Below are 26,132 nucleotides of genomic sequence, written 5' to 3'. Positions count from 1 at the left end.
ATAGATATTAATCAATCCTGTTACAATGTTTCCAGGGAATGATGAAAAATTCTATATCTGGGTTTGGAAATGAATTTATTAATTGGAGAACTGTCGAGATCAAGAGGCACTGGAGCTAATATTTTGATTAGGCCATTGGTATGAACACTAAGTCATGTTAAATGACAATAAGGCTTTTAGTAACAAGGAGGAGTATGTCACCAAAATCCTCAATGAATATGTGTTTGAGAAACGAAGACAGTATCACATTACATGACTACTACAAAAAAAGAAGGGAATGGTATAATAAGATTTCATAAACTTCATCTGAAGAAAAATCTGTATGAAGTTGGACAAGTAACTATCTGGACGTGGTAATAGGGAATAAAGATACTTATAAAATGTTACGATTTGCACAGGGAAAAATGAAAAGCCTCACTTCAGGGAATATCAGTTATATATATTTATATCTTTATTATATATTTATTTAAATATTTGAGATATCTATCTATCTATCTATCTATCTATATTTGACTACTAATAGCCTTCCTATCTCTCACTAGTTCTCTTTTTGAAGACTGCAAGACATCCTCTAAAAAATGCCTACTTGGTCAAATCACCTGGAAAAATATCTGTCATCAGAATTCTTTATAATCTGTCCCACCCACCTGGTTACAAGCAGAATATAAAAGAAGTCTGCTAGACAAGCTCAGACACAGCCGAGGTGGCCCAGCTGTTCTGTCTCATTCTAGCTTGTGTTGCTCAGACAATGTCCCTATCACTTCTGTGCCCTTGAGTTCAAGACTCTAGTAACCTCCTTCCTCAATCTGTCTCTATTCTAACATCTATTTCCTCTAAAAATATTTTAAGTTAGACCATGAAAAAGAAAACTCCTAAAATAACTTTGAAAAAAAATTAACTACCACTCAGATCATCTTTCTTCATTGTTGTGGCAATGTAGAGGTTTGGAGAATTAATCTATCCTAAATGATAGTAAACATTAAGAATTGTATGTAAATTGGCAGAAGATTTTTTTAAAGCTTTAAATGAATGGTGATTTCATGTGTATGGAAACCAAAGTAATTTTCTTGGAAAAGGAAAAAAATATCAATCTAACAGAGTTAAGGGGTATAGAAAAAGTTTTTGTTTAATTGCTGCTTTTCAAGATGTAGCAAAACCAAACATAGGGAAAGGATAATTTAGTAGCTTGTACCCATAACAATGAATTAGTGATAAAGCAGGAAACTGACAATGCTTTTCTGATTCCTCTATCTGTAAACAGGTTTATGAAGTTCCTATTTAAAAGTAAAAGTGAGATTATAAATATACAAGTTTACTTATGAACACAATTCTTCTAATCCTGACTTTTTTGGTTCTTAGACTTTTTCACACTAGGTTAAAAATGGCTTATATTTTCAATAAAATTAGGGCAATGTGAAGTCTCAGAACTTGCACCAGGACTAATATCCTTAAAAAGAAAAATATTAAGGAGGGTTGGGGTCAAGAATGTCTTGAGGAAAAGTTAAAAATAAATGTCTCGGACTGTATTCTACTTTTATTTCTACTGTTTAGCTAAATTTTATTGATATGTAGGTTGAATGGCATATATTTATACATTCAGACCTCTATTATAATCTTTTGAGTTAAGGGTTTGCATCATCTGTTTTAATGACTATAAAGCTGAGATCTGAGAGTCAGATGAAAAATTAATTTTCAGGGATTCTAACATGAATCCTTCATACCAGCGTCCACATTCTTCCCATTATATCCTGCTATACATAATGTACATCTTTAAAAAAACAAAGAAATCTACCTCTATATTAATCCATGATTCATAGCATGATTTCTCACCTCAATTTTGTTTAAACTGTTTTTAAGCAAATTTTGATTAGCTGATAAATTACCTTTGAATTTGAGGATGGGTTTCCTGGTGAGTCGAGATCCAGAATTACATTCAGCTCTGCAGGTTTCTATATGTGACTATGATTAAGTTCTTTAACATTTTAGAACTTCAGTTCACAGATCTGAAAAACAGATTAAAACAAGTGTTTTACACACACACACACACACACACACACACACACCCCTCTCAAGTCTTTGAGGCAAATAGTAACAGTTTCCTTTGCTCAGTCTTACCTACATGTATTTTGCTTAACATATCAATGCTCAAATCTTCATAGGTGTTCAGAAATATTATTAATCATAATGTTAGTAATAACTTCACACTCCTGAGCAAGGTACTAAATTAAAGGATTGTAATATGATAAAAAGTATCTCTTCACCAGATGGCTGTTCTCTCAGGGAGCAAAGACCTGTCTTCAAAATTAGCAAGGCTGACAATTTCTCTTCTCTTTGACCTCAGTTAATACACTCTCGCTCCAACCTACTTTAAAAGATAAAAAGTCTCCCAAATATTTCTCTTCCATTACTCTTCAATCCACAGAGTCTATTCACACTAAATTAGATTCTTTCATCTAATGGTAAGAATAAGTCAGCTTATTTGCTCATGCTAGTTTTATTGTTACAACTTCAATAGCTTTAATCTCTTAAAATATACAAAACTCAATACACACTTCTCCTCCACCTGATTGTCATCTTCTGTGGCGGTAGACACAGAGATGTTTGAAACTTCCACTTGTTGGCCAGAATTCTTAGAAATGGATTTGTAGGGGCGCCTGGGTGGCACAGCGGTTAAGTGTCTGCCTTTGGCTCAGGGTGTGATGCCGGCGTTCCGGGATCGAGCCCCACATCAGGCTCCTCCGCTATGAGCCTGCTTCTTCCTCTCCCACTCCCCTGCTTGTGTTCCCTCTCTCGCTGGCTGTCTCTATCTCTGTCAAATAAATAAATAAAATCTTTAAAAAAAAAGAAAAAAAAAAAGAAATGGATTTGTAATATGTTAATACCTTTCACTTTAACAAAGATCATTTTGAGGCTGCAATTATATAGAGAATTTTAACCAAAGTTCCTTTAGTACCAACATGTATCACATAAAAGTATTTTCATAAAATCACAAGTAAATATTTTTTGGAAGGGTATCTTGCAACATTTTCTTAAAAAGAAGAATTTTTTAAATATAGAAAAATTACAAAAAATAAACCAAAGAGATGTTTATCCATAATTCATAATTTATACTCATTAACTTGTGTACTACTTTTTTATACCTATGAAATAAAATATTCAATTAAATTTAAAGTCTGCTTTGGTGCTCATCCTGGGTTCAATTCACATTCATCTACAAACCTCAGGTGACCAGGATAATACTTATTTTACATCTATCAATATTGGAACTAAATATTTTAAAACCTTACATAAATTATGTTTTTTTCATGTATCATTAAGTGACCTCTTTTTAGTAAACTTTGTATTATTAAGGTGTTCCCATGTTGACATACATAAATTTAAGTCACAGATGTTATTATCTTCAATATGGTATTGTACTGTATGGACAAATATAAATACGAATGAAACAAATATGAAAATAGTATTTCAGTTATCTATTCACTTAGGGATGGCCAGTACTTTTCTAAAATGCATTTAGGGAAATTAATAATAAAATTATCAGTAAATTCTATTTAATTTTTAACTTGGTAAAATTTGAGTTTCTTGGCTAACCAAGTACTACAATAATCAACAGCAAATAGCTAAGTCCTCTTATGTGCTTCCATCTGGAATATTTTATTGACATATATTTATATATAAATTTATCTGAAATATTTCAACATTTAGAAATTCTAGACGTTTCTTTAGATATATGTAAATTAAAGAGAAAAAAACCCACTTCATCATCTGGGGAAATTCCATTGAAGTTCATATGTAATAAATCACAGTGGCAAAACAATTATGGATGAATACAATAACAACAAAATCAAATATTGATTGGTAGTCTGTATATATGCTCCACATCCAAAGAGGATCAAGTTGGGAAGAGTAGCTGGCTCTTTTAGAATTGTGCTGTTCTGGCTCATTCATTCTTCTCAGATAAAACCATAATATACCTTGGAATATTTCAGTTCTGATATATGTGGCCAGATTAGTGCCTTGTCTGCTAAGTGAACTTTCAGAAAGTTCTTTATATCTATATTATCTTTGGCCAGTTTTTTTCCCTACATTTCAGCTTTATTTATTTTGCATAGTTGAATCACGAATATTATGTAGTAACCACTGTTTCAGAGTGATTGAGAATACAAAAACCAAATAATTGTAAAATGATTATTCCTTTTGGGGTGTCTGGGTGGCTTAGTCGTTTAAGCATCTGCCTTCACTCAGGTCACAATCCCAGGGTCCTAGGATGGAGCCCCATGGGGCTCCCTGCACAACAAGGAGTCTGCTTCTCTCTCTCTCTCCCTCTGCTCCTTGCCCCACTCTTGCTCTCTCTCTTTCAAATAAATAAAATCTAAAAAAATAATAGTTATTCATTTGTTATTGTAATAGGAATGTATATAAAATAATTTTTCAAAAGCTGATGATCCTTACCAATGTTACCAAAACATTCAGTTGAAATGGAAATGCCATGTCTCAAATTTTGTTATATTTCTCTTTCTAGACACACGAACACATTTATATAGTGTTCTCGCTTACACTCACTTACACATATTTATACAATGTTCTCACTTACTTACACTCACTTACCAAACTCACTTACACTAAGTTTAAAATCATGTGACTGGGTTTTGGCCAGTGTGACTGGAGCAAGTGAGATATTACTCTTAGGCTTCACCACAAAATACCATGCAAAACTGTCCATGTCATATCATTAATAATGATAGTGCCACAAGATAAAAACTGGATAATGGAGTGAACACTTAGAGAACATCTAGACCCACATGTGATTTTTGACATGCTAGAGAAATAACCTATCTTCATTCGCCGAAAAAAATGTGTCTTATTTATCATAATAACAGAATATCCTAGCTTATTCTAATACAAATTTGAAGTTGATTGGCCCCTATTGTTAGATTAAATACATAAACTGAAATTTATTTTATTATGTGAAGCTGGGGGCAAGAAAAAATTTCACCAGCTATAAATACCAAATACTGACTTTTAATAATGTATGACAAACATTAAGAATTTGTATCTAAGCATTATTAAAATGATTAGAAAAATTTGTTTTAATGCTTTGATATAGAAGGACTAAATTTCAAATTTTTCTTTTAAAATAAACACATTTATAAAGTTGAGAAATTGGATTTTGCTTTATCCTTACAATGAACACAATGACTGTTCAATGGAAGTGGAACTATACCATAATGCGTAGTTACAGATTGGGTTTTTCTCTTTGTTTAACCTTACAAAATGTGTAATTTGGGGAGATTTATTTTAAATCTTTAAGGTTCAGGTAATTTTATGATTTTTATTAATTTCTATCTAGTTCATTATGATGATGACTTTACTGGGGTAGAGACCAGGTCTATTTTTGCTCATTACTGTATTACTACCCCTAGTATAGGGTACGGGCCATAAGAAGCATATGTCAAATTCTTAAACTACAACATAGGATTTTGTGAAAATTAGAGATTGAAATATCTTTAACTATGTGCCTGGTATACGGTATTAAACTAGAAACACATGGTATTTAAATAATAAACCAACAACTATAACTCCAGGCAAAACAAATGTTACAAATAGAACATCACAAATAGGTACATGGTGATGTGTATAGTTACTGCTCTTCCAAATCCAAATTTCTTGCATGACTGCATGTTCTTTGATGGTCCAACCTGAATATTTAAAGCTTCTTTAGAATTTTTATTTTTATGACACTAACAGACTTAAAAAATTATTATTAAAATTCAACAAGCAGTTAATCCAGCCCATCATAAATATACCTATCAAATTAAACTAACGGAGGTCATTTGCATAGTTTTCAGATCTGTAGCCTAAAGGGATCTAGACTTGATTATCACTGTGTAAAGACTGGAAATAGAACATGAGTGTTTTTGCCTACATTTGTTAGTGAACTTATGTCTTATAACTCTCACTATGTCATGCTTTTGCTAAAAGGAAAAAAAATGCTGTTAATGAAGAGCTTCTATTAGTTATTAATGGATTACTTAGATCTCGCTGACCTTTTTTATTTGTGGTTGGCACAGAATTTTATATGAAAGTTATAGCTGTGCTATATCTGACTGCCAGATAGAGTTGACTATGATTCTCCAATAATACTCATCTTGATTCTAACTGCTTCCGATATCACATTAGCTCATGTCATATTGGAAAAAATGTGCACCTCCCACTCCTCCAATAAGTTTCACTATGTTTACTCTCTTTCATAGTTTTCTTGAGAATTTGAGCAAAGAACCTGTTTAATTTTGGCAAGTTAACACTAACAGAAAGCTCTCAGTACCAGTCATCTTTAAATCTAGATATTAAAAAGCCTAAATTTCTCTTAAAGTTAGTAGAATTATTTATTCCATTGATCTAAATAGCGTAACTATATCTCTTTCCCTAAAATAAAATAGCTCTTGATATAAGATAGCACTAGTTTGTGATTTTCCCATTAGTTCCATTCCCCAAAACAGTTGGAAAAGAGGCACGGAAAAAGTTTAAAAAACGATACATGAATTAGATTTCATCAGCTTTAACCAACTTTTACCTGTACTCACAAGCCTGTGGAACTCAATCCCTTCAGTGTTCAACTTGACACAGGCACTATATACTAAAGATAGGGAAGGAGTTTCACTACCCATTTATTATTTTTACAGTTCAATATTTCTGTTGAGTGCCTAACTTCCATAGTGAGAGGCACTGCAGAGAAACATAGATCAGTGCCACAGACAGGAATATGACCCAAGAATACCAACCAGATTTGTTCTGTTTTGTTGTTTTGTTTTTATAATTTTTACCTGGCTAAAGCTTCCCTCTACTTCTCCCTGCAAAATATTATTTCTTTGATTTATTTAAAAGATAAAGAAATCTTGCTTATTACTAGGTGTAGCTCATGGGCTTTCTGTGTGATGAAAATGGAACCTATGAAAGGTAGTTAAAAAGAACTACAATCTGACAAATGATACTGTTAGGTTTATATTTTTGTCACCATTGCTAATCACGATACAGAAGCCACAAAGCAAGTTACCAGTTATCAACCTCCTAAAAAATGTCCAATAAAGAAGATGCCCATCAAACTTGAAAATAATTCCTTCTGCCACACAGTATGAAAGGAAAGGGGGGAAAACCTATCAGTTCAGCAAAATTAAATATAGAAATAAATTACAAGGAGAATTCATGGTAAAATAGCAATATATTATGTGAAGCTATAACATAACAAATCTGACACCATGACTAATATTTTGGGGGTTTTTTGCTTCTAGTCTACTAAGGGAATTATGTAAATTGTGGTGATCATGAATATCTGGAAAGGAAAGATGATCACTTCTAAGTTCTCATCTAATTTGTCAAAATTTTAATACAGTTGATGCTGCATTTTTTATTGAAACTCTCAAAGTTTGACTCCTAGAACATTATTTTCTCTTGGTTACCACCAACTTGTGTCCTTAGTCTCCTTCTATTTTTCTTTCACATCTCTCTGAACCCTTAATTTTTTAGAATGACTAAGAGTTTAGTCCTGTGTATCTGCTATGCATATTTACTTTCATGATGGTCTTAATAAACAAAAGCTTCTAAATGTTTTCTATAAAACTGTTTTGTGTGTTTGTGTGTGTGAAAATGCAGATATCCTTACATTAGTGGATGGTGAAATCAATTTAATGTATTAAGACAAGCAAGCTTTAATGAAAGTTAGAAATAGAAAAATATGATCAGAAAAAAAAAAGATCAAACCTAAAACTGTACTCAAAGAACAAGAAAAACAGTTCACAACATAAGGGAAAATGTTTGAAAATCATTATTTAATAAAGGACTAGTATCCAGAATATATAAAGAACTCTTATTAAAACAAAACAAAACAAAAACAACAACAACAAGAAAAAATCAAATCACCCAATTAAATAGCCCAATTAAAAACAGGCAGGGAGATGTTACCATCATGGCAATATAAATCATTTGTTTTCTCTCCCCTTCAGTTTACAATGAATTGGACATCCACAACCAAAAATGAGTGCCCTCTGCACAGCATACTAGGATACCCAAGAAATCCATCCAGCTGTGCACCTGAAGGTACAGGTGGATTTGACTTCAGAAGGGGCTGCAGAGTGAGAGATGGCAGAGACAAAGCTGGCAGCAGGCCAGCATGGCCTCTCTGGAAGAGGAGGCAGAGTTAGTGGGGATCTGTCTAGCCATGTGTACCGTAGCTGTAGCTGGTGGAACTCATTGCTCTGAGGAGAGACTTCAGTGGCTGGGGGGAAGAAGAGGAAAGGAAAGTGGACAGATAAAGAGAACTGAAGTACAGTGTTTCCTATTGTCTGCCCCAAGAATCTGGCAAGAGGACTGCCCACTCAAAGATAGAGGATCCAGCTACCAGGCCTGGAGAATATCAAAAACCCCAACTGTTAAGTATATACCTTCCTCCACTTTTCTACCACTTTTCCGCCCTTCTGAGAGGTGTTGTTTTGTTTTGCTTTGTTTTGTTGTGTTGTGTTGTGTTTTGTTTCCTCACACACTCCAACCCTAACAGCCAGTCAGTGCTGGTAAGTGAAACAAAAAGCTTGTGCTATAGTGCCACCTTCTGGCAAACAAGAGGAAGGCTTCTAATTACCAAATTGTTGAACTGTTTTAATCAAAGTAAGCAAAACCTTTCCTAAATAAGAAAGATTTTTACTATTTCAAGTTCTGCAGCAGAGGCACTTTTCATCAGACACTATGAAAAATTCTAATATGGTATTACAAAAAGAAAAAGACAATTTCCATCAACTGAACGCAAAAACATGGATTATTACAGTCTGAAAAATAATTCAAATGAAGAGATGTAATGAAGAGATTCAGGACCTACACGAAAACTCAGAAAGGCAATACAATGATCCCAGTAGTAAAATTAATGCACATAAGGAGTCTTTTATCAAAGAAATTGAAATTCCAAGGAAGAACCAAACAGAAATTGTGGAGGTGAAGAACTCAGCAAGTAATATGAAGAATGCATTATAATATATTGGAAGTACAGCAGATAAGATGGAAGAGAGAATAAGGGAGCTTGAAGATAGAAATACAGAAATGATTCAGGTGTAAGAGGAGAGACAACTAGGATTTAAAAAGTGAAGAACCCTATAAGAGCTATTTGACTCTGTCAAAAGAGCAAACGTAATTTTAATGGGTATACTAGAAGGAGAAGACAGGGAGGGAGCAGAGAGTGTATTTAAAGCAATAATAACTGAGAACTTTCCAAACTTGAGGAAGGAACTGGATATACAAGTCCACGAAGCTAATAGAACACATTATTTCAATGCGAAAAGATCTTCTCCAAGACATATTACATTAAATTGTTAAAAAGTCAATGTTAAATAAAGTTAAAAGCAGCCAGGGAAATAAAGATGGTAAGAAATAAAGGAATATCCCCCATCCTTAAGCTATTGGCAGATTTCTCAGCAGAAACACTACATGCCATGAGAGAGTGAAATGAAATATTCAAAATATTAAAAGATAAAACCTACCAGCCAAGACTAGTCTATCCAGCAAAGTTATCCCTTAATATTAAAGGAAAAATAAAGGCTTTCCCAGACAGACAAAACGCTGATGGAGTTCACCACCACGAGACCTGCCTTAAAATACATTTTGAAAAGAGACCTTCGAGATGAAAGACAAAGACAAAAGTACACAAAACTCCAGTTAAGATGATAAACAGAATTAGAAATCTGTTACTATTTTTTAGAAGAGTGTATTTAAACTCTTAACTATAGTATAAAGGTTAAAGGAAAAACACATGAAAAATAACTATAGCTACTACAACTTGGCAATGAAATCACAACATAAAAAGAGATAATTGATGAAATAAAATATAAAATGGCAAGGATAAAATAATAGAACTTTTACAGGCAAATGAACGTAAGTAGCTCTCAGCAGAAAAAGACTATTTTACCTATCAGATGTTTTCTGTATACTTCATGGTAACCTCAAAGAAAAAATCTAGAGCAGAGAGAGGAAACAAAAAAGAGGAAACTGAGCAAGTCACCATGGCACACCAACAACTTACAAAGTCAGACAGAAACAGAAGGAAAAATGAATGATGGAAAGACAGAACAATCAGAAGGCAAAAGATAAGATGGCGGTAGTAAATCCCTACATACTAATAATCAACCGTAAATGTGCATGATGCATGAATTGAACTCACAAATCAAAAGTCACAGAGCCTGGATGGATAAAAAAAATGAGACCCAAATATATGCTGTCTATAGAGACTCATTTCAGCTTTGAAGACACAACTAGGCTAAAAATAAAAGATGGAAGATGATATTCCAAGCAAACAGAAACTAAAAGAGTCATACTTATATCAGACAAAATATACTTCAAGCCAAAAAGGGTAACAAGAAACAAAGGTCATTATGTAATGATAAAAGGATGAGTACCTCAAAAAGTTATAACAATTGTAAATATATATGCTCCCAGCACCAGAGCATCAAAATATATTAAGCAAATAATAACAGATCTTAAGGGAGAATTAAACAACAACAACACAATCATTGTTAGGTAAATCAATAGTTCACCATCAGCAATGGATAGATTGTCCAGTGAAAATCAACAAGGAAAGGCTGAATTTTAATCATACTTTAGAAAATGGACTTCATAGGCATATAAAGAACATTCCAACCAACAGCAGCAGAGTACACATTCTTCTCAAGTAAACATGAAACAGTCTCCAACATACATCACAAGATAGACCACAAATCAAATATTAGCAAATTAACATCACTGAAATCAAACCAACTATCTTCTCTGACCACAATACCAGAAATCAATAACAAAAGGAAAGTGAGAAGATACACATATATGTGGAAAACACACAAACACACTTCTAAACAACTACTGGTCAAAGAAGAAATTAAAAGGGACCTGAAAAATTATCTTGAAAGAAATAAAAATGGAAATACAACATAACAAATATTGTGGGACACAGCTAAAGCAGTTCTGAGAGGAAAATTTATAGTAATACATGCACATATTATAAAACTAGAAAGATCTCAAATAAAAAACCAAAATTTAGACCTCAAGAAATTAGAAAAATAAAGACAAATTAAGCCCAAATTAGCAGAAGGAAGGAAATAATAAAGATCAGAGTGCAAATAAATTAAATAGAGAACAGAAAAACAAGAGAGAGGATCCACAAAGCTAAGAGGTGTTTCACTGAAAAGATAAATAAATTTGACAAACTGTTAGCTAGACTAAGAAAAAGAAAGAAGATTCAAATAACTAAAATTAGCAATAAAAGAGGAGACATTACAACTGATATTACAGAAATATATAGAATCATGAGGACAACTATGAATAATTATGTGCCAAAAATTATGTAACTTAGAAGAAAATGATAAATTTCTAGAAACACATAGCCTACCAAGACTGAATCAGGAAGAAATAGAAAATCTGAACAGACCAATAATGAATAAAGAGATCAAATCAGTAACCAAAAAGCTTGTAGCACAGAAAACTCTTAGGACCAGATGGATTCCCTGGATAATTCTACCAAACATTTATTTAGTTAGTTTTATTTTACTTTATTTTATTTTATTTTTGAGATACAAAGAGAGAGACAGAGAGTGCAAACACACATGTGCATGAGTTGGGTAGGGGCAGAGGGAGAGAGAAAGAGACTCTTAAGCAGAGTCCATGCTCAGCATGGAGCCCAATGCAAGCCTTGATCTCATGACCCTGAGATCATGACCTGAGCCAAAATCAATAGTTGGATGCTTAACTGACTAAGCCACCCAGATGCTCCTCTACCAAACATTTAATAAATTAATACCAATCCTCCTCAAACTCTTCCAAAATATCAAGGAGGAGAGAACACTTCTAAATTTAGTCTACAAAGCAGTATGACTTTGGTAATACTTTGATTCCAAAGAATACTACAAGGAAACTGTAAGACCAAGAGTCCTAATGGATATAAATGCAAAAATTCTCAACAAAATATTTGAAAACAATTTAAGAAGACATTAAAGGATTCTATACCGTGACCAAGTGAGATTTAACCCTGAGATGCAAGGATGGTTCAACACACTAAATAAGTAAATATAATACATCATATTAATAAAATGAAAGATAAAAATTGCATGATCATCTCAATACATATAGAAAAAGTATTTGACAAAATACAATATTCTTTCATGATAAAAGCCTTAACAGATTGGGTATAGAAGGAACATATGTGAACATAATAAAAGCCATATACAACAACCCAACACTAACATACTTAATGGGGAAAAACTGAAAGTGTCTTTCCTAAGATTAGGAACAAGATAAGGATGCCCACTTTCACCATTCCTATTGAATATTGTACTAGAAGTCCTAACCAGAGCAATTACGTAAGACAGAGAAATAAAAGGCATCCACATTGGAAAGGAAGAAGTAAAATTGTCACTATTTGCTGATATTATGATCTTATTTATAGAAAAATCCCCAGAAGTAAATAAAAAGTAGTTGGAATTCATCAACTTCAGTAAAGTAGCAGGATACAAAATCAACATGCAGAAATAAATTACATTCTTTTACATTAGTGATGAAGCAACTGAAAAAGAAAGAAGACTACCCCACTCACAATAGCATCAAAAACAACAAAATACTTAGGAATAAATTTAACCAAGGAAGTAGAAGGTCTGCACACACACACACGCGCGCACACACACACACACACACACACACACAAACTGTAAGACTTTAATGAAAGAAAGTGAAGAAGATACGAAGGGGAACACATTCGTGTTCACGGAGAATTAGTACTGTTAAGGTGGCTACACTACCCAAAGAGAGGGACAGTTTCAATGCAAACCCCATCAAAAGACCAAAGGCATTCTTCACAAAGTAGAAGAAACAACACTAAAATTTGTGTGGAGCCACAAAAGACCCCATATAGCCAAAGCAATGCTGAGAAAAAAGAAAGTCAGAGGTATCATGCTTCTAGATTTCAAACTATACTACAAAGCCATGGTATTAAAGCATATGGTACTTGCACAAAACAAACACAGCAACCAGTGGAACAGAACAGAGAGCCAAGATTAAATCTCAGCATATATGGTCAACAAATATTCAACAAGAGAGCCAAAAATACCCAATGGGAAAAGGATAATGTCTTCAACAAATGGTGTTGGAAAACCGGAGAAACACATGCAGAAAAATAAAATTAGACTCCATCTCATATCACACACAAAAATTAATTCCAAACATCACTCAACATAAAACCTACTGCTATAAAACTTCTAGAAAAAAATGTAGGGAAGATGTTCGTTGATATTAGTCTTGGCAATCCTTACTTGGACATGATGTTAAAAGCACAAACCACAAAATCAAAAATTAATAAATGAGACATCAAACTCAAAAGTTTCTGCACTGCAAAGGAAAAAATAAAATGAGTATAAATGAAGTAAAACAAAGATAAAAAATAAAAATACATATATAAACAACCAACATAATGTGAGAAAATTTTTGCAAACCATATATTTGGTTAATATCCAAAATATATATAGAACTCAGTCAATAACAACATCCAAACAACCCAATTTAAAGAAAATGTGCAGGGGCGCCTGGGTGGCTCAGTCAGTTAAGCGGCTGCCTTTGGCTCAGATCATGATCTCCGGGTCCTGGGATTGAGCCCTGCATCAGGCTCCTTGCTCAGCAGAGAGCCTGCTTCTCCCTCTCCCTCTGTCTGCTGCTCTGCCTACTTGTGCTATCTCTCTGTCAAATAAATAAATAAAATCTTAAAAAAAAAAAAAAAAAGAAAAGAAAATGTGCAAAACTAAATGAACATTTTTCCAAAGAGGACATCAAAATGGTCAACAGATGCATGATGAGATATTCAACATCATTAATCATCGGGGAAATACAAATCAAAACCAAACAAGATATCACCTCATACCTGTTAGAATGTTCAGAAGATAAGAGACAACAAGCACTGGTAAGGATGTGAAGGGAAACCCTATACAGTTTGGGCAGGAATGTAAAATGGTCCAGCCACTATGGAAAACAATATGGAGGTTCCTCAAAAAATTAAAACTAGCGATGCCTGGGTGGCTTAATTGGTTAAACATATGCTATTGGCTCAGGTCATGATCGCAGGTTCCTGGGATCGAGCCCACATCCAGCTCTCTCCTCAGTGGGGAGCCTGCTTCTGTCTCTGCCTGCCACTCCCCTGCTTGTGCACTCTCTCTCTCTCTCTGACAAATAAATAAAATCTTTTAAAAAAATTAAAAATAAAAAAGTTAAAAATAGATCTACCCTATGATCTAGCAATTACACTTCTGAGTATATAACCAAAGGAAATGAAAACAGGGTTTCTCTGCAATATATACGCTCCCGTGTTTACTGAAACATTATTCATAATGGCCAAGATAAGGAAAAAACCCAAATGCCCATCAATGGATGAATGAATAAAAAAGATGTGGTATATATACACAATGAATATTATTCAGTCTATGAAAAAGGAGGATAGCCTCCCATTGATGACAATATGAATGGACCTGGAGTACACTACGCTAGGCAAGATAAGTCAGACAGAAAAAGATAAGTACTGTATGATATCACTTACAGGTGGAATCTAAAAATGTTAAACTTGTAAAAAAAAAAAAAAAGTACAAATGGTGTTTACCGGGGGACGAAGGTAGGGGATAAGTGAGTAGTAAATAAACCATAGACATCTAAGGTATAACATAATAAATATAGACAATATTATTGATGATATTATTGTCTATATTTATTATACTATTATTTTTATTCTATATTTTATACTATTATTGTCTATAATATACACTATATTATACTATAATTATGTAATATAGTAACAATATCACTGTATTGGCAATTATATTACAAATATAAATATATCAAAGCAACATGCTGTACACTTAAACTTATACAATGTTACATGTCAAATTTATTTAATGAAGAAAAGGGCAAAGGATTTGAATAGCTGCATCATATATGTAAAAACACACACACATACCCCTCTATATGTCCACTATTTAATATACAGTAAATATAATTGTATTAGTTAACATATTTTATTAATAATTATATCCAATTATTATGTTAATATATTTATGTTGGTAATAGATATGATTATATTAATATAACTTAATATAATTAACATAACTATATTAATGTAGTTCTCTTGATTTATACATATGGCCACAAAGCACAAAAAGTTGCTCAATGTTATTAGTCATTAGACAAATGCAAATTAAAACCTCAATGAGATATCACTTCTTACACCAGAGGAAGGTCTCTAATTAAGAAGACAGAAAATAGAGAGTTTTAGCTATCATGTAAAAATTGGGATGGTCATATATTGGTGGTAGGAATGTGAAATAATTTAGTTGCTTTGGAAAACAGCTGGACAATTCCTCAAAAAGATGAACTTAAAATACTGTATAACCCAGAAGTATACCATCCTTCTATGTATATATGCCCAGGAAAACTGAAAATGCAAGTCCACACAAAAACCTGTACACGAATATTTATAGCTGTATTAATAAGATGCCAATAATTGATAATGTCAATCAATTGATGAAAGGATAAACCAATGCGTTGTATCCATGCAATATTTTAGCCATAAAAAATAACAAATATCTACTAGAACATGGATAAATCTTGAAAACATCATGCTAAGTGAAAGAATGCAAATACAAAAGATCATATATTATATGATTCCATTAACATGAAATGTTCAAAACAAGCAAATCAAGAGAGGAAAACAATAAAGATAGAGGTTGAGCTGGGAGACTGGAAGAGACAGTGATACTAATGGGTATTTGATCTCTTTATTAGGGTGAGGAAAATATTCTGGAATTATATAACAAAGTTCCACACCTTTGTGCATGTATTAAAAACCATTAGGGGCACCTGGGTGGCACAGTGGTTAATCGTCTGCCTTCGGCTCAGGGCGTGATCCCGGCGTTACGGGATCGAGCCCCACATCAGGCTCTTCCTCTATGAGCCTGCTTCTTTCTCTCCCACTCCCCTGCTTGTGTTCCCTCTCTCGCTGGCTGTCTCTATCTCTGTCAAATAAATAAATAAAATCTTAAAAAAAAAAAAACATTGAAATGTAGGTTTATAAAGGTGATTTTTATACTATGCAAATTTTATCTCAATTAAAAATATAGCTCACTTACTATGTCACAAATCAACAAGTACAAAAAGATTTAGATCGTACCATGCGTATTTTCAGACCACAACACTATGAAACTTGAAGTCGAACACAAGAAAAATTTGTGTGGAAAGACCACAAATACATGCAGATTAAAGAACATCCTAATAAAGAATTAATGGGTTAACCAGGAAATTAAAGAAGAAATTAAAAAAAATACATGGAAACAAATAAAAATGAAAACAACAGTCCAAAACCTTTGGGATATAGCAAAAGCAGTTGTAAGAGGGAAGTATATAGCGATACAGGCCTACCTCAAGAAGCAGGAAACATTTCAAATACATAACCTAAACTTACATCTAAACGAGTTAGAAAAAAACAAAAAATGAAGCCTAAAGCCAGCGGAAGAAGCAAAATAGTAAAGGCTAAGAAATAGCAGAAATAACTGATAAAGGAACAACAAAAGAGCAGAACAGATCAATGAAACTAGCAGCTGTTTTTTTTCCTTAAAATTGATAAAATTGACAAAACTCTAGCCAGACTTATCAACAAGAAAAGAGAAAGGACCCAAATCAACAAAATTATGAATGAGAGAGGAGAGATCATAACCAACACCACAGAAATACAATTATAAGAGAATGTTGTGAGAAATTATATGCCAACAAACTGGGCAATCAGGAAGAAATGGATAAATTCCCAGAAGAAACAGAAAACTTGAAAAGACCCATAACCAACAAAGAAATTGAATCAATAATCAAAAATCTCCCAACAAAAGCTCAGGGCCACCAGAAAGCTTTCCAGGGGAATTCTACCAAACATTTAAAGGAGAGTTAATACCTATTCTTCTCAAACTTTTCCGAAAAATAGAAATGGAAGGAAAGCTTCCAAACTCATTCTATGAGCAGCAACACCTTGATTCCAAAATCAGACAAAGACCTCACTAAAAAAGAGAATTACAGACCATACCCCTGATGAACATGGGTGCAAAAATTCCCAAGAAGATATTAGCAAATCAAATCCAACAGTACATTAAAAGAACCATTCACCACAATCAAGTGGGATTTATTCCTGGGGTGCAAGTGTGGTTCAATATCCACAAATCAATCAGCATGATACACCACATTAATAAAAGGATAAGAACCATATGCTCCTCCCCATAGATGCAGAAAAAGCATTTGATAATGTACAACATCCATTCATGATAAAAAACCCTCAACAAAGTAGGGATAGAGGGAATATACCTCAACATCATAAAGGCAACATTTCAAAGACCCACAGCAGATATCATCCTCAATAAAGAAAAATTAAGAGCTTTGCTTCTATGGTCAGGGACAAGACAGGGATGTCCACTCTCACCACTGTTATTTAACATAGTACTGGATGTCCTAGCTTCAGCAATCAGACAAAAAAAAGAAAAGGTATCCAAATTGGTAAGGAAGAAGCATGTCTAATTACAGAACATTTTTATCAGCAAAATAAATTAAAACAAAATAAAAAACCTAGTTCCAGAGAGGATATTCTTTTCTCGTTTCTGGCTTTGAGGAAAACTTCTGTCTTGCACCATTATGTATATCTTATCTGTGGGTTTTTCCCTGATGCCATTTATCAGGTTGAGGACGTTTCCTTTTATTTCTAGTGTTTAGGGTGCTTTTATAAAAATAGTGTGGTGTTTTGTCAAATAAATTTGCACATATTGAGATGAGTATGTGTTTTGGAGGTTTTGTTTTTGTTTTGTTTTAAATTCATCTTCTAACTACTTTTCAGCAACTCCACAATTACCACCTGGACCAAACTATTACTATTTCTACATGGATGATGACAATAGCCCAATAAGTAGACTTCCTTCTATTCTCTTGCCCCATTACAGGGTAGTCCTCAAACCACATCCAATGTTCTTTTAAAACATAAATTACATTACGTCACTCTTTTGCTCCAAATTTCCAATGGCTTCCTCCCCATAGAATAAAATCTGAATTCCTTACCATGACCTGAAGGACCTTGCACATCATTCTTATACCTCATATCATACAGCGCTTCACCTCTTAAACACTGTTTTGCAAAGCTATATTATTCAGGGGTCATTTATTGGGCATTTAATAAATGTAACACACCCATCACAATGATTATGAAAATTATAAAAGAAGTCCCAGATTCTAGGCTTAAAACATTTTAAGATTTAAAAAAAAAAAAAGAATTAGGTATACAAACAACAGGTGTAAAAAGTAAAAATTAATATGCTACAAACAAGCAAAGATAAAATACTCATTGGGGTTACAAGTAATATCCTATGCATAATTTTAAATAATGTTTCAAATATCAAGATTTTATATGCTTTTGAGAAACCAACTAAATGAATGAGAGAAATGTAGCAAAGTATCTAACACAAAGTAATACCCAGAACATAGTATTTGTTATTATAATTTCTCTACATGGCTACTACAAAAGCCATTTCCAGAAAACAATTAAGAATATCATTAATGAGAAAATATACTTGCATAAAATTATTTAATATATATTGTTATATAGACAAATCAAAGGACATCACTTGTGCTATTAATTGACAATTTTCTATGTGGCATATGGGATAAGGAAAGTATTTAGTGCAATGATAACAAATTTATACTGCACTTTCAGAGCAATATTTTAATATTTAGAAAATGTTCATATTTCAGTTTAATACATTATAATGAGCAGAGTTGTAGTAGCAGCATAAACGAGAGGGAACATTCATTTGTATGTAGCATCTACACTGTAATTTTGGCTAATATGAATGTTACTTGAGCTGAATGAAAATGTGGATTGGAATTTATTATCTGATTTTATCAAAACAAATGATTATGATGAAATATTAGTAAAGATATCTTGAATGAGACAAGTGGAGGAAATTGACTAAGAGTTGTGAGGTTTAGATAAAGTACCTATGGTCAACAAGAAGGGTCATTCTCAAGATTATACATTACACATACAGAATAATCGTAACAACCAAAATGTATTTTAGATGACTATATGCACCAAGTTATTGCTTATTTGCACATGAATTATCCTTTTGCTGGACTTGCCTTGGCAAAACAAAGTTGATTCTTACTAACAAAGGTGAGGTTATGGGGCTGGTTCAGGTCATAGAGTTTATAGAATGCAGATGGGCATTGCCATGTTGATGAACAACAAAGGGCTGACTATATAAGTATCATTACAGTGATCTCCTCTAGAGCCATCTGGCATTGTTTTCAGATGTACCTCTGAGGACTCATCAGAGCCTCAAAGCAGTAACTCTTTTCTTACTATTCCAACAACTATAATAGAATCTGCTGTTATTTCCACACCACCAGTGTTCAGAAAGTTTCCCTTTAAAATATATGTTTTCCAGGGATTGAAGTGGCCATTTTACTTTTCCTCCTTAATTCACATTGGAGCATTTGTGGGAAGTTGATCATGAAATGGGGAGCATTTGTGGGAAGTTGATCATGAAATGGAGAGACCAATAATAAAAATGTTACCTAAAGTATGGGGAGACAAATGTGTTTTTGTGTATGTGCATTTGAGTGTATAAGTATACACTTATATACATCAAACATTATATTCTTAGAACATTAGAAATTAGAGATTTTCATCATTAAGGGTAGTTCAGTTAGTTATACATGGAGAAATGTAGTCCAATTACTACCTTTGAAATCCCATAAAACATAAGTAATATTATGTTCATTTTTTGAATAGCTGGATAAAAAAAGACATTAAGGTAAATCATTCAAATAAAATAAAGTTGAAAATATTAGGAAGATATAACTACCCTCTATGAAAAGCAACACTATAATCTTTTAGGTCTATTATCAAATTGTAATCATAGACTTTTAAAAGCTTATATTTCAAAATGATTCTTAGGTATAATCAATTTTAAGATATTCAACAATACTTCTGAGAGAAACTAAATTTATTTGCTGCCAAGGTAACAGAATGCAAAGAAATCAACATATCATTGCCTGATTTTAGACTCAAATAGTCATTTTTTTCCTATTATATGAGGAATTGACAACTCTTTAAATGATAATGATGAGAATAACTACTTAGATTAGACAATTCTGGGATTATCTAGTTCAAAATATCTTGCAGCCAAATAAAGAAGACTCTTACTTCATTGAGTTTTAATAGTGGAAAACCATTTAAATCCAAAAGAACCAGAAGATGACAACTTCTAAATGAAACCCTTAAAAGCTGTTTGAAGAAAACTTGGAAAGGAAATAACTTTGACTCTTAGACCATGTCAATACCATCTGGATGAAAAGGTTTTTCTTGTTGTTAATGTTGCTGCAGTTGCCTTTTTTTTTTTTTACACTTTTAAAGGGAAAACAAAATAAAGCTTAAGAAAAGAGAGAGAGAACCAATGGTTTTACTTGTGACAAAGTTGATATAAATGAAGCCATTTTTAAAAGTGACAACAGCATCCAAACAACAAAACACATACAAGACATTTGCATTTATGTTCCTAAAGGTTTTTAATTAAAATTCTAAAATACCATTTAATGGCATAATTAAGGATTTTTAAATAAACCAGTATTGGAATCATAATTAAAAATAATTTTCTGGGTCTAAGATTTTTAAATGTTTTAAAATGCCTTTCAAATATTTTGTATGGGACATTGGTAAAGCTAAAATGATGCACATTTCTTTTTCTTTTTGGAAACAAATACAAAACAGTATCTTGAAAGAAAATGTAAGTTTGAACAGTAATTTTGATTGTAATACATTGTCTTAATAAGACCATTTATGCATGATTTATGACCCATCAGTGATTGCTGTTTGTTAGTTTCAAACATTTTACATAATGTATATCTGTGCTTCTCCTCATGTAATTGGCACAAAACTCAATTTCCAGGGAAGGGAATAGACAGTGTAGTAAAATGGGCAATAAAATATTTAAATAATTTGTACATATATACACTGCACTACATTAATATGTAGATTTTGGTGTGTGTGGTTTTGAGCCTTACTTATACACACAGAGGATCAAATACAGAGAGGAGATGGAAGGACATAGAAAAAGCAAGTTATAAGTTATGTGCAGGTTTACTTTTGGACTTTAAACTTAATAGCATGCAGTATTTTACCATGTATTTAAATATATCATTTATCATTTATTTCCAGTTTTTTCATGAATAACCAGAAATTACTTTTTTAAGGATAAATTAAAATATAAAATGTTTTTATTTCATGAAAGAAAATGGCTTTGAACTTGAATTTGAAGCAGACAAAATGGATTCGAAAAAAAAACGGTATAACAAAATTTTCATCTAACAAAAAGAGAATTAGATTTTTGTAAGAACATGGCCTTAATAAGGACTTATTAGGGACTCATATGCTGAGGAGTAATAGGGGGAAGAAGTGGTTTATTAGGCAAGGGAAACAAAAGAAAAAGTTATATTAGACTATTTCAGAAAGTGTCAGTGAAAATGTATATATTTATATAAAGTAGGTTTCTCTGGTTGTAAGAATGATTGGGAGTTGCTGTAAGCAGTGGTGGATCTGAAACTAGAAGGGCAAGCAACAGTTTTGAAAGTGCTGGTTTTCTGGAGATGAAGATAGAGGAAGAGTTTTGGCAGTGTATAAAAAGAGAAGTTGGGTCTTTTTAGCTATAAATTTAGCACTACTGTACATGCGTGCCTGTGCGTGCATGCGCACACACACACCTCAAACTATTCCAGGGACAAAAATCTCAAGAATTTGCAATCTTGACTGGTAGAAAAGTATAGTGACATCTTTTAAGACCATTCCACAAGCCATAATCTTCACCAATGAATACAAGAATGACAATGACTCCCATATATACATCCTGCTTGAACAGAAGGCCAAGTCATAAACTCTCTTATTGATAACCATGTGCATATAAACAAATAATAGTAATGATAACAGCAAACAACCAGTGTGCATTAAATTTGGAAACTGGAATCCTACTATGCTGAGAGAAGTAGATCTGAGAAAAATGGAAAAGTGGCTGACTGGTTACTGACAATCTTCCCGTCCTTAGTTTCAGTAAATTCAAGGTCTAGCTAAATTTCCTTCTCTCTCTTTCTCTCTCTCTCTCTCTCTTTTAAGTTGGATCCTGATATAACTTTGATAAATATTTGTTTCTGCTTGAGGTTATTTGAAGGGGGTTGGTGATTCTTTCAATCAAATGAATCTTTACTCAATTGTTCAATTAGTATAGAGATTATATGTCTTGGTTGTCTTAATTTGAGGATAATGATGAACTTATCCTAAATGCAGAATATAGAATAATAAATTCAGTGTTCCTAAATTCATCCAATTATTCACAAGGGAACAGTGGAATTATAATTTGAAAATACAGATAGTGAATTCAATTTACAGTGAAGTCAAGAACAGTGATTAATAAACAGAATGAGTGGATTGTTCTACCAAACATACAACAAATAATACCTGACATTTGATCTCAAATCAGGGGTTACTCAAATTCTGTGTTACTTGTGTTTTTCCTAGTGTAGTTTGGAGAAAAATAAGTAGCAACAAATGTTGTTTCTTAGCATGAGGTATAAGTCTGCAAGTGTGGGTGATTTCAACAAGTGTCGGACCCTCTGGGGAGTCAATGAAGATTCAAAAACAAGTTTTGGAGGCATTGCAATGACTTTAGAGCTAATACTAAGCTACTCAATATTATGTAACAAGTTACATTAGTTTTGCATATACAGTTAATTTAATTCTCATAACAAATCTATAAATTACTGTTATTAGTCATTTTTAGTGGTAAAATACTTTGAGGCACAGAGAAGTTAGGTAAATTGCTCAACTGAAGAGAAGTAGAAAATCATCTCTGAGTTCAAACCAAGGTCTCCTGCCAAGTCTCTCTTTAAACCCTTAGGCTCTCTCTTATCCTTGATATAGAAGGAGGTGTCACAGAAAGATCACTGAGCCTGGAGTTAAAATATTTAATTTCTGTTCTTAATTCTGTTAATTACTATCTCTTTATCTTTAACAGATCACTTAAATCTGCTTCAATTTTCTTTATCCACACACTAGGAGCAAGACTTGGTCTCTGAGGATCAGAATGTGGTGACATAATTATAAAGTGTTTTATAAAAAGGAAAGGTTTATAAAAACTGTTGTGGGCTTCTTTTGGATCATCCTAGGTAGTGCCACAGTGTTTGGAAACATAATCTTAATAAATACTTGTGATAGACCAGACAGTTAAGTCAGACATGAGCTGAAGGCAGGGATAGTGATCAATAGGTTACACATTAGAAGCTGAGGGGCACAAAATCCTGACCTTGTGGCTTCTAAGACTCTGGGGCTAACAGACCAAGAGTCACAGGTGCAGAGCATGTGCTCTTCTCTTCCATTTCAGCCCCAGGGTAACCCCCAGACTCACTAAAATGCATCTGCATTTCTCCTATAGCCCCACACACCACCAGGAGAAAGACTGCCATGATAGTTCAGGTACAAACCTTGTAGTGTCAAGACCCCCTCCTCTTCCCAACCTGTGGGAGGAGTCCCTCAAATGATTGGAAGCAGCCTCCGTTAGAGACCACCGCCTTGTATTTATCAGCTCCTCCCAGCCCAGAGAGACCCAGGAAATATCCAATACCAAAACAACCTCAGGGCCGGTTCCACCTGGGGAACCAGCCTGCTCTCCCATACAGAGTGTACCGTTGCTTAAATAAAACTGTTTTCTGCTTTCACTTTGGGCATCTCTAATTCTTTATTGTGTTGGTGCCAAAAGCCAAAAACCAAGGCTTTTCATGCTGACACTTGTGAATTGATTATAAAGATTGTGTTGAATCAAAGAAATTATTCAGTTTTAGCTCAGGAGACAGGAAAAAATTTTGTGCCACTATGGAAAACTTGAAGAGCTGGTTCTTAAGAAAAGATGAAGACCTGCTATATTGGACAATTTCAAATATAGGGGCATACATATGGAGTTTAAAGGGATTTTGAGATGCTGCCAAAATATGATTGGAGCTTCTTGGAGAGGTTAAAATTGGAAATGGATTTAAGACGTCACTGGACAACTAGATTGTATTTGCCAAAGCTGTATTCAGTTTCTATTGCTATGGACAAATTGTTACAACTTTGTTGGTGGAAAAACCCTCATTTATTATCTCAAATTTTCCCTGGATGGGGGTGCGTACATGGAAGGGTCACTTAAGCCTTGACTCATGGTTTGGCTCAGGTCTTGATCTTAGGGGAATGAGATCGCATCTGCTTGAGATTGTCTATCTGCCCCTCCCACTTAATGCTCCCTCTCTCTCTCCCCAATAAATAAATAAATGTTAAAAAAAAATTTCCCTGGATCAAGATTCTAGGAATGGGTTAACTGGGTCCTAAACTCTAAGTGTCATAATGCTGAACTAAAGATACTGTCTAGGGCTTCTGTCTCAGCTGAAGTTGGAATATCCTCTCAAAGGTCAGTGGTTGTTGGCAGAATTTCATTCCTTAAATCTACAGAACTGAGGATCTCAGTAACTAGAGGATACACTGCCATATGACCCTCTCTAGCACATGACAGTGTGCTTCTTCAAGACCAATAGCAGAGCTTGGCTGCTGCTTTTTGTCTCTTTTCAGGATTTATCTGAATAAGTCAGAGCTATCTGGGGTTATCTATTGATCAACAGAAAGCCAACTGATTATGGAACTCAATTATATCTGAAAAATATTTTTTACCGTATAATATAACATAATCATGGGAGTGCCATTCCATCATACTCATCAGTTTCACATTCCTTAAAGGGGAAGGGATTATACAAAGATGTCAAGGATCAGGGATTATTTTAGAATTCTATTATAGGAGAAATAAAATATTCCTCTCTTATCCTTTCTTTTCCGATTTATCTGAAAAGACAAGATAATAAATCATAAGCAAAGAAATGAAATTATTTCAGTAAATGAAGGACGACACCTACACCTGAAATGAGGTCTATATAATGAGAAAATTGTATTATAAAATCACAAATAAGTTTTATTTCAATTTTACTTGATGATACATAGTAAAGTATGAGAATGCTATTTGCAAAAAACAGAATTATTGACGTATTATCAATATTACATAAGTCAAAAAAAAAGTCTTAGATTTTGGACATTTCCCGTATTTAGAAAATGTATTTTAAAAAGAACTGGAAATTGGAAAATATTCTATGAAATATGGCTTACACTTTGAAAGAGGAAACTCAATCAGCTAAGTTGGAACTGGGTACATTTTTGTCTTCTTATGGGTTTTGCTTACTCAATGAAAATTTCAAAAGGAATTAAATAAATAGTATAAATTATGAGTTCTTAAATTTTATAAACTGGTCTAGAAGAATATTGATAAAGATGATAATTTGAGTTGATAAAATACCAGAGCAAATCTATCTAGTAGACCTCTTGATAAAAGAGAAAGAATAAAAGCAAAAAATCACATACAAACAAAAATAAATAAGAACAGGACTATTTTTGAAAACAAAATTGGCAAAACATTTTTATGCTATATAGTCTTTAAAGATGGTTGCTAGGGAAAGATACGGGAACATTCTAGGAGAACAAATGTAACACTAACCACCAACTATTATTATGTAGAAAAATATCTCTACAAAATTCTGATCTCACCATTATCACCAATTTGGACATAGAAAGAAACATATGAGAACAGATAAACAACAGCACAAAATTTTCTTCTTTCCACCATGAATATAACAAAAATTTCTAACTGCCAAATTATATTATTATTATAATTTTCTATTCTTCCACAAACACAGAAATTTTAAAGTAAGGCTAATGTAGCAATTCTATTGAATTGAATAGAATTCAAAATTCTATTATCTTGAAATATAAATAGATTTACAAGAACTGAAAACTAATGAAAAACTAAATGTGACAGAACTATTAAGGAAGGAGGCAGCCTAGGAAGGCAATAGTGTCCTTGCTTCATTATGGTTTAATCAACAATGGCCCCAAACCAGAAATGTTATGCACTATTTACCTGCTGTTCATTTAA

At 33.2% G+C, this 26,132-nt stretch overlaps 1 long non-coding RNA gene across 1 annotated transcript in view; it reads right to left on the bottom strand.

Annotated features, from left to right (window-relative positions):
- Nucleotides 1–26,132, bottom strand: part of LOC103673027 — a 375,685-nt gene that overhangs the window by 238,196 nt on the left and 111,357 nt on the right. Inside the window, exon 3 of the long non-coding RNA XR_571284.2 lies at nucleotides 1,884–2,003. This is a non-coding gene — a long non-coding RNA (uncharacterized LOC103673027). The remainder of the gene's footprint in view (nucleotides 1–1,883; nucleotides 2,004–26,132) is intronic.

The sequence above is a fragment of the Ursus maritimus genome, unplaced genomic scaffold, assembly GCF_017311325.1.
Source record: "Ursus maritimus isolate PB19 unplaced genomic scaffold, ASM1731132v1 scaffold_4, whole genome shotgun sequence".
Lineage (NCBI taxonomy): Eukaryota > Metazoa > Chordata > Mammalia > Carnivora > Ursidae > Ursus > Ursus maritimus.
The sequence above is the reverse complement of the archived record's forward strand: the minus strand, read 5'-3'. Positions and strand labels throughout refer to the sequence as shown.